General features: G+C 31.7%; 1 pseudogene; it reads left to right on the top strand.

The window, feature by feature from the left end:
* Nucleotides 1–401: 401 nt before the first annotated feature.
* LOC131171440 (disease resistance protein RPV1-like) lies at nucleotides 402–3,312 on the top strand (annotated as a pseudogene).
* The last annotated feature ends 6,921 nt before the right edge of the window (nucleotides 3,313–10,233 follow it).

Genomic DNA, 10,233 nt, shown 5'->3' with positions numbered 1-10,233 from the left:
CTATTATTGAATATGAGTACAATGAAACGCTTATTATATGTTTCCTATTATTGATATCTCAATTTGCGTAGGAATTTATTATTTCTTTCTCTCTATAATATACCCTTTGCATATTATAGAATTTTCGTGTGCGTGATATGAACAAAATTGAACACTTGATGTTTTTAATGTTATTTCTATGTTTAAAATATTGTGTTATATATGATAATAGGAAATTCTTGTATTGTAGGGAGGAATCAGAGTTTATTCAGGATATCACTAAAGATGTATTTAACAAATTGGAAAGATTTAGTCATAGCATAGCCAAGGATTTTGTTGGAATGGATTCATGATTAGAGAAAATGAGATTGTGTATCAATATAAAGGAGCTAAACAATGTCAAAACGGTAGGTATTTGTGGGATGGGTGGCATTGGAAAAACAACTATTGCTAGTGTCACCTATAAGGAAATGCAATGCCAATTTGAGGGTAGTGCTTTTCTTGGATGTTAGAGAAACTTCAAGAAAATATGGTTTGTTCACTTTACAAAGACGACTTTTATGTGCAACATTGATGGAAAGAGACATAGATGTGTATGATGTATACAATGGAGTTTATCACATAAAAAATAGGCTATCTCGGAAGAAGGTTTTGGTCATTCTTGATGATGTTGATGAGTTGGAGCAATTAGAATTATTAGTTGGAAAAAAAGATGAAAACTGGTTTGGAGTTGGAAGTAGAATCATAATAACAACAAGGGATGAACATTTGTTGATCCAACATGAAGTAGATCAAATATATAGGGTTGAAGAGTTAAATCATCATGAAGCCCTTCAACTCTTTTGCTTGAAAGCCTTTAAGAAAGATTGTCCGCCACAAGATTACATGGAGCTATCCAACAAAGCTGTAAACTATGCAGGAGGCCTCCCATTAGCGCTTAATGTTTTGGGTTCCTCCTTGTGTGCTCGGTCTATGAAAGAATGGAATAGTGCATTGAAGAGGTTGAAAGAAATTCCCAATGAAAAAATTCTAAGTAAGCTTGAAATAAGTTTTGATGGATTGGAGGAAATACAAAAAAAAATATTTCTTGACATCGCATGCTTTTTCAAAGGAAAAATGAAACCTTATGTGATGAAAGTACTAGAAAGTGGTGGATTATGCCCAGATATTGGTATAAGGGAGCTCATCGATAAATCTCTCATAACTATTTCAGACAACCGTGTGTGGATGCATGATTTCCTTGAAGAAATGGGTCAAGAAATTGTTCATCGAGAATGTCGAGAAGAGCCTGGACGACGTAGCAGACTATGGCTCTATAAGGATGTCTGTCACGTCTTAATGAATGATACGGTTAGTATTACTCAATATTAAGAATTATATTTGATTTGATAAACTGCCATTATAAATGTTTTAAGTCTTCCAGTTGTTTTCACCACTAATTGTTGCCTTTGATTTTTTAGGGAACAAATCTAATTGAAGGTGTAGTCCAGGATTATATGTTTGATCAAGGAGAAGGATACATGAGTTCTAAAGCCTTCTTGAAGATGAAAGCTCTCAGATTGCTCATACTTCGCAATTTAAACCTCTCCAAAGACATTGAATATCTTTCCAATGAATTAAGGTACTTGGAATGGCGTGGGTATCCTTTCAAATCTTTGCCACAAACTTTTCAACCAGATCAACTTGTTGAGCTCCATTTGTCTTATAGCAGAATTGAACAATTATGGAAGGGAGTAAGAGTATGTATAATTAACTCCTTATATCTGTTTATTACTCTGGTTTTACGGTTTCTTTCTGATTTCCTTTCTATATCTTTTACAGGCTTTAAAGTTGTTGAAGATAATTGATCTTAGTTACACCAAAAATTTAATCAAGACACCCGACTTTAGAGAGATCCCATACCTTGAAGAGTTGATACTTGAATGTTGTACAGGATTACTTGAAGTACACCATTCTATTGGACTTCTAGAAAGGCTTGTTTTACTGAACATGAAGAATTGCAAAAGCCTTACAGCTCTTCCAAGTAGCCTGTGTAATTTGAAGTCTCTTAAAGTTTTTATATTGAGTGGCTGCTCAAATCTTGAAGAAATTCCAGATAACATCGGGGATATGACATCTGTGGATGTGTTTGAAATAGCTGGAATCGGTTCAACATCATTGCCATTAGCTCAGCCATGGGGTTGTCTTTGCCCTTGGTGGCCAATGCCTAAGAAACCTACCCCTGCCGTGTCCTTTGAGTTGCCTTCTTTAAGAGGCTTTTGCATTCTTAGGAGACTTAATCTAGGTTATTGCGGTCTTACGGATGCAATGATTCCTTATGATCTAAGTTGTTTCCCATTTTTACAACATCTAAATCTAAGCGGAAATGATTTTGCAAGCATGCCTGAAAGCATTAGTCAACTCTCTAAACTCTTAGCTCTTAGTTTCAGCAATTGTAAGAGGATTCGATCATTTCCAAATAATCTTCCTTCGAGTCTCAAACATCTTAGCATGGAGGGTTGCTCTTGCTTGGAAACTTCACTAACTACAAGCATAAGTAGAAATTTTAAACTTGAAAACCTTCATTTCGTTGATTGCAAGAAGCTTCAGTCCTTGTGTGATCTTTCATCAACCGTTTTACAACTTAGTGCGGAATGTCTAACTACACAGGAAAGTATTCCAAATCCATTTGAAGCAAGCACTTCAAGAACTTCATCATTCGCTCTTATAAAATGGGTAAGGTTGATTGAGATTCAAGGCCAAAATCGTAGGCCACTTGCAAGGCTAATGAGTTACCTGCATTTCTTATTGGTGCACAACTCTCTCTCTCTGGTCCGTCTCTCTCTCTCTCTCTCTTTCTCTCTCTCTCACACACACACACATCTTGGGGGGCCCTAGATTTTTCAGAAAAAATAAAAAACATTTTTCAGTGTGTATATATATATATATATATATATATATATATATATATATATATATATATATATATATATAATATCTTACTTTTTTTCCTTAAGATATTATATATTTTGGTGTCATACGATATTGTATCATTTATTTGTTCTTTTTTTATGTTATCTTTGTGGCTCACAGCAAATTTCATTATGTGCATTCTGGCTTCTCGCCAAAGAACCTTAGAATTTGTGCATTCCAACTCAACTACTAAATAACTATCCAATTACACATGCATCCACCAAAAAAGTTTTATTTTCCCTTAGAATATTGCTCCAAAGCTACACATGTTAATTGTTAAGTAATAATTTTGGCTCAGGGACTCTCTAGTGCAAACACCCTTATATCATTGTGTTTAGCCTCAAGTGAAGTTCCTGTGTGGTTCAACAATCAAGGCTCGGGTCTTCATTAGAAGTGCAGCTACCTCCTTATTGGTTGAATTACGGATGGGGAGGATTCTCTTTATCTGGAGTTTTTAGATTCCAGCATGATCAGCCTCCTTCAGTGGATACTTGTACTGTTGTCTGTGACTTGCATGCATACAATTTGCCGTCGGAACAGAGTTTGTTTCTAGGTCGCTCTACGATGGAAATTGCTCAAGATTTATGCATCACTTCTGATCAACTTTGGGTCAGCTTTGTTCCTCCTAGCTCCATAACTTGTCTAGATCAGTTGGAAGGATGTAATCAACTTAAGGCATCATTTTTTTCTAACCAGTTAGAGGTGAAGAATTGTGGACTTCGTCTAATATATTATGAGGATGAAGATGTTAAGGAATTAATGTTGTGCGATAAGCCTTTTGAGAATTCGGGTTTCCCAGGAATAACTATTGCAGAGGTACGTTTAAATGGCTATTCATAAATTTTTGTGCTAGGAAAAATTTATACATTTTGATTGGCTTTAATGACTTATCGTCATTGGCTTTAATGACTTATCATCAGTCTTTATAAATTTTGATTTGTAGATATTTGCATTTATTTACCTATGTTGACAAATATTGGTAATTATATTCTTTATAATTCTTTCCTTTGGTCAAATTTTCATTACATAGTATGTTTGGTTATTGAGATTTCACAGCGAAATTCGACAAGAGAAAAAAATAGAAAAATTAAGTGAGTAAAATACACAATAATTGTTTTTCTTCATGGTTATTCAATTAGAAAAATGATTGTGTGTACACACTACTTGCATATTAAATTTTTTTTTTCAATTTTCTTTTGAGAAATTGCTTTTTTTACATGAAAAATTATAATTTTGTTTCAGTTAAAATTTTATTTTAATTATTTTTTGTTAATAGATTTCTTTTTCCTTTAGTCGCTCTTTTTGCTCAATTGACACTTAATTTATTGTTTATTATTTGTATTGTAGGTTTTACTTTTTTTTTTTTTTTAATTTGATCGTAGGTTTAAAATTGCTGAATTGCAGCAGAAACGATCATGGCCTCGATTGACAGATGTTAATTAGGAAAACCAATGTTAGTTTTGCTCTTTTTATTATTACTAGTTTTGTTAGTTTTGTCTGTAACGCGCATGACATGTTATTATACTTGTTATATAGACTCGTTAATTAATTTTTGAGTAAATGATAATTTAGTCTCTGAAATTTAATAAAATCTATAATTTAGTTCTCATATTTTTAAAATTAAATATTTTTGTTCTTAAAATTTGACAAAATCTATAATTTAGTCCCTCTATCTAATTTTTCATCTAATTGACCATTAATTATAGTAAAAATGACCAAAACTCTTTAATCTATATTTTCTAACTGAAATGATTAAGTCCCTAATGTTTTGTATTATAATCCTTTAATTTAAATTTTACAAATAAAGCAGTGTCTTGATTTAAACTATTTTGGTTATAATACAAAACCTCATAGATTAATTTCTTTAAGTTAGAAAATGTATGGAGTTAAAGGCATTTTAGTTATTTTCACTAAAATTAATAGCAAATTAGATGAAAAATTAAACTGAATTATTAAATTATAAGTTTTGCCAAACTTTAGGAACTAATTTGATTTCTTTTGAAAATATAGGAACTAAATTATAGATTTTATCAAATCTCGGAATGAAATATTATTAACCCTTAATTTTTTTATATATAATTTTTTTATTAATTTTTATATATGATATAATATTATTATAGTATTATAAATATTATATTATTAATTATTTAAATTAAAATATTAATTTTAATTTGCTTTAATTATATAAGTAAAATGTTTATTAATCTAAGAATTACTATTACTTTTTTATCATTTCTGTATTATTTTATTAACATATAATATTAACTGAATTTAAACTTAAATGTAATTTTTAAAAAAAGGGTAAACTATAATTTAGCACTTGAGATTTAATAAAACCTATAATTTAGTCAATTTATTTTCAAAACCAAGCAATTTAGCCTCCGAAATTTGACAAAACCTATAACTTAATCCCTGTTGTTAGAATTTTTGTTAATTACCATTAATTCTAGCAAAAAAGGCCAAAATGCCCTTAACTTTGTTTTCAATATAAAAATAATTTAGTCCCTAAGATTTTATTTTATTGGCAATTTAGTCCCCAAAATTTACTTAAACCTACAAATTAGTCCCTATAGTTTTAAAATCATGCAATTTAGTCCTTGATATTTAATAAACCTACAATTAATCCCTACCATTAGAATTATGATTAATTCCCTACTGAATTTAGCAAAAATACAAAAATACTTTTAACTCTATTTTTAGTCCGAAAACAATTTAACTCTTGAAGTTTTATTTTAATAATAATTTGCATCCATATTCATACTTATATATATATATATATATATATATATATATATATATATATATATATATATATATATATATATATATATTGTAAATTGACATATATACACACACTCATATATATAATTATTTATATATTATTAAAATAATAATGACATTAGGCTTATTTATAAATAGTTATAATATTTAAAGATTAATTTGCAACATATATGGATATTTTGTAATTAACCAAAATTTTTAAGGACCTTAAAGTAATTAATCTATTTTTTATTAATTTAAATTTAAAATTTTTTAATTTAATGGACTCAATTTCCAAAATACAATGACTAAATTGTTAATAAAACAAAATTTCAAGGACTAAATTATTAAGAAAATAAAACTTTAGAGACTAAATTATTGTCAAATTAAAAACAAAAATAAGGGTATTTTAGTCATTTTTTGCTAAAATTAATAGTAACTTAACAAAATTCTAATAGCAAGGACTAAGCTGTAGATTTTGTCAAATATCAGAAACTAGATTATTTGGTTTTAAAAATACAAAGACTAAGTTGTTGATTTTGTCAAAATTCAAGGACTTAATTGTAGTTTACCCGTAAAAAATATAATAATAAGTTTTAAATGGTGAAAATATTTAAAAATTAAAATAAATTAATAATAAATACAAGTTAACTCATTGAATTAAATTTGCTCAAAGTCAGTTATTTTTTTTTTATAATTTAGAATAATATTAACTTGCATAATGAGATTGCATAAGTATATTAATATTGTGAAAGAATATTATTTATAAAATTAAAAGAATAATAATTTTTAAAATGTATTTTATAGTTCAATGCACTATCATTATAAAATTTTCATTTTCACTACATTGATATCTTAAAATTTTATATTGCCATATTGTTTAATGCAAATAATTTCAAAATCTATTTAATATATTATAATAGGTTAAAGGCATTTTGAGCAAAGTCTATTTATTTTCAAACTTTTTTGTTAGGTCTTTTAATTGCCATAAAAAAAAAGTGAATAAGAATGAATATTTGACTCATAAAGTTGGAATTGAATAATCAATTACACCGATAACAAATATTTATAATTGTATTAGTGGCCATAATAATGCATAGGATCTCATCTACAGTCATCCATAACATGAAAGTAAATATTGTCACACCCATATTTAACTTACAGAGACATATAATTGATGGAGTTTCCTCTAAAATATGGTAATTAAATTTTGGATAATCAAATGGCTGGTTGCCACAATGGTTCTCATCCTTAATTCCTTGGCAAGAGAAATTTACTCGTAAGCAGTATAAATGAGTAAGATGCCATGGTATTCCTTTATTAGTGGTCTCTTGACTTCTTTATTTGGCTAAGTTCTTTTGTTGAAGAATTCATATCCATTGATAACTGTACTTCCAAGAAAACATGTATGGATGTCGATTTAATTCTAGTTTCTACTTCTTACCTTGAGTTTGTGCACAAAAAGGTTGCTGAGGACATGGGAGAAGCTAAATTTCACATAACTCTAATTAAAGATTGTTGTGAAGTGATGCCCACCTTTGTGACATGCAAGCCACCTGTAACTTCTTTAGAAGATTAGTCTACTAACTTTCCCTTGGCTTTGCATATAGATCATTTCAGTTCAAGTCCACAGTTGAGCTCATCTGACAATGGGTTAGGAAGCCAAGACAAAAATGGCGAGACACTGGTGGCTTCATTTTTTGAGAAAGGGAATAACAGTACTGATATTCATTTATCCAATCAAACCACACTTAGGTTATGTTTGATAGAACGTAATGTAATATAATCAATTATATAATGAAATTAAAGTTGTAATATAATGTAATTGAATTTTTATTACATTCTTATATTTGATTGTCAAATAAAAATATATGTAGTGTAATGTAATGATAATTTTTATTTTAATATTTAATTTCTTTATAATATTAATAATAAGTGTTAGTGGTTGCAGTGATCGGTAGTCAAGTGGTAATATTAATTAAGTGATGGTGGTGGAAGCGATAATGATGGTTAGGTGATGGTGGTGGCAAAATGAGATAGAGGTGATGGTAATGACTAAATGGTGGTAGATGTAGCAGTAGCTAAGTGGTAATAGTTGTGGTTAAGTAGTGGTGGTGGTAATAGCGACAATGGTAACAAGGTGATAGTGGTGGTGGTGGTAATAAGGTGGGGTAATGATGGTGGTAGTAGTGGTAGCCGGGTAGTGATGGTGGTGATAGTGTTAACAATAAATAAAGAAAATCAAAATAAATAATTATGATTAGATTCATTTTTGTATATAATGACTATTGCGTTATTTTAAGTATAATTGATTACAATATATAATTGCCATTTCATTACATAAAAATTTTTGTATTACTAAATGATGTAATCAAATTTGTAATATAATTATGATTACATTACAACTTTAGTTATGTTTTACTAAACATAACCTTAGTGGTTGTGAGGATACGCTGCGTGACCATGGAACAGAATGTGGACAGCTAAGCGGTAATTGGCTTGGGGGTGATGCTATGCTTATCTGTACAGGTGATAGCAATTATTTGGACCTATTGTAATGGCCCGACCCACTAGTGATATTGTCCGCTTTGGGCTGAAACCCTCACGGATTTAAAACGCGTCAATAGGGGTTACGAACCACCAACTTATAAACCCAGCATCTCTCCCGTGTTTTGTCGATGTGGGATTTGCCTAGGGTGTTACAATCCACCCCCCTTATGGGACTCAGCGTCCTCGCTGAGGTTTGCCCCACCATCGTTCAAGGTTGCACGCGAAGCGGCTCTGATACCACAAATGTAATGGCCCGGCCCACTAGTGATATTGTCCGCTCTGGACTGAAGTCCTCACAGTTTTAAATCGCGTCAATAGGGGTTACGAACTATCAACTTATGAACCCAACATCTCTCCCGTGTTTTGTCGATGTGGGATTTGCCTAGGGTGTTACAATCCACCCCCCTTATGGGACTCAGCGTCCTCGCTGAGGTTTGCCCCACCATCGTTCAAGGTTGCACGCGGAGCGGCTCTGATACCACAAATGTAATGGCCCGACCCACTAGTGATATTGTCCGCTTTGGGCTGAAACCCTCACGGTTTTAAAACGCGTCAATAGGGGTTACGAACCACCAACTTATAAACCCAGCATCTCTCCCGTGTTTTGTCGATGTGGGATTTGCCTATGGTGTTACACCTATTCCCAATAGTGGCCCGTTAATATTTAGACAATTTTGAAAGGAGACCAGAGCCAAACGTTTTACTTCCAAGAGTTAAGTGGTCGAGGAAACACAAGTGGCTGTAGTGGGGGCCCATTACAAAAGCCCACTGGAAAATGAAGAAGATAATCAGCTAGCATTCGTGAATGTGGACAATGGGAACCTCAACCATATAGCCCTACTCTCCAACAATCAAAAGAAAGTTGAAGCGTCTAGATTGTTAAAGAATCGCATAGGGTACAAGCTCTAATCTGACTTGGTGAAATCTACCTCTGATAACATACTGATCTTCTCAAGCTATTTGCTCGACAAAGATTCAGAACTAGAGGTAGTAATTTTGTAGGATAATAATCCAAATGCGATGGACTTCCATTTTGGTGCATAGGAGGAGGTGAAAAAATGATTCTTCTAGGTTACGTGCTGCTTACGTTATCCATCTCATGCTCTGCTGCTGCCCATTTTGATCTTTGCTACAAGTCTTGGACAATGTCATGACATTGGTTGGTTAGATGAATTTTGTCTTGACAATAGATTTATTCTTCAATTTTCTCACAACCTTTTAGGTCCGTAAGCAACAAGCATCTTTTCTTCTCACTATCATCGTAGCCTTTGTTGTTTGATTTGCAGGCTGCAAAGCTCAAATATTAAAATAATTGGGCAGTATAAACTCGTGAATAGCACCATGGTAGAAATCACTTACCCAACATCCATTGTGAATTTAAACATCAAAACTTGAAATTAAGGAACTTTGGGGCTGCCATCATGTTCTTAAAACAACACTAAGCTGGATTTTTGTCAGTCTTCCTTCAATACCTAATGAAATCAAAGTCTAAAGGACATTTCTTGATTTATAGATGACAGAAGGAAGTCGCTAGGGGATGGTTTTAACTTCAGGAATGCTGGAAATGACTAAAGGGCAGCAGCTGTAAGAAGGAACATCAGTGGTAGTGTTTATTCTTCCTTTTTAGAAGCAGGGTGTGACAAATATAAGATTGTACTCTAATTTTATAATTATTTATGTTTATTTTAGTTTATCCTTTGATTATTAAGGAGTATAATATGAAAAATTAAAGGATGCATCCGATTGAAATATTTCCATGTAAGAGCATCTGAAACAATGATGCAATACCCGTCTTTAGTCTCATGCTCTGCGTGCCATCTCATTTCCTTGGCCATTTCGTTCAATGCATATGATCTTTACAACCTTGGAGTGAGTGAAAAGTAATACTGACTTCTCATACGGGACATTTGTTTTGTGTAGCAAATCCTCTTCTGTCCCTTGCGTACCAACGATGGTAATGGAATTTGCAACTTGTTAATTCTTTGTATTCAC

Source organism: Hevea brasiliensis, chromosome 12 (assembly GCF_030052815.1).
Source record: "Hevea brasiliensis isolate MT/VB/25A 57/8 chromosome 12, ASM3005281v1, whole genome shotgun sequence".
NCBI classification, from domain to species: Eukaryota; Viridiplantae; Streptophyta; class Magnoliopsida; order Malpighiales; family Euphorbiaceae; genus Hevea; species Hevea brasiliensis.
This window is presented reverse-complemented; position numbering and strand designations above follow the sequence as displayed.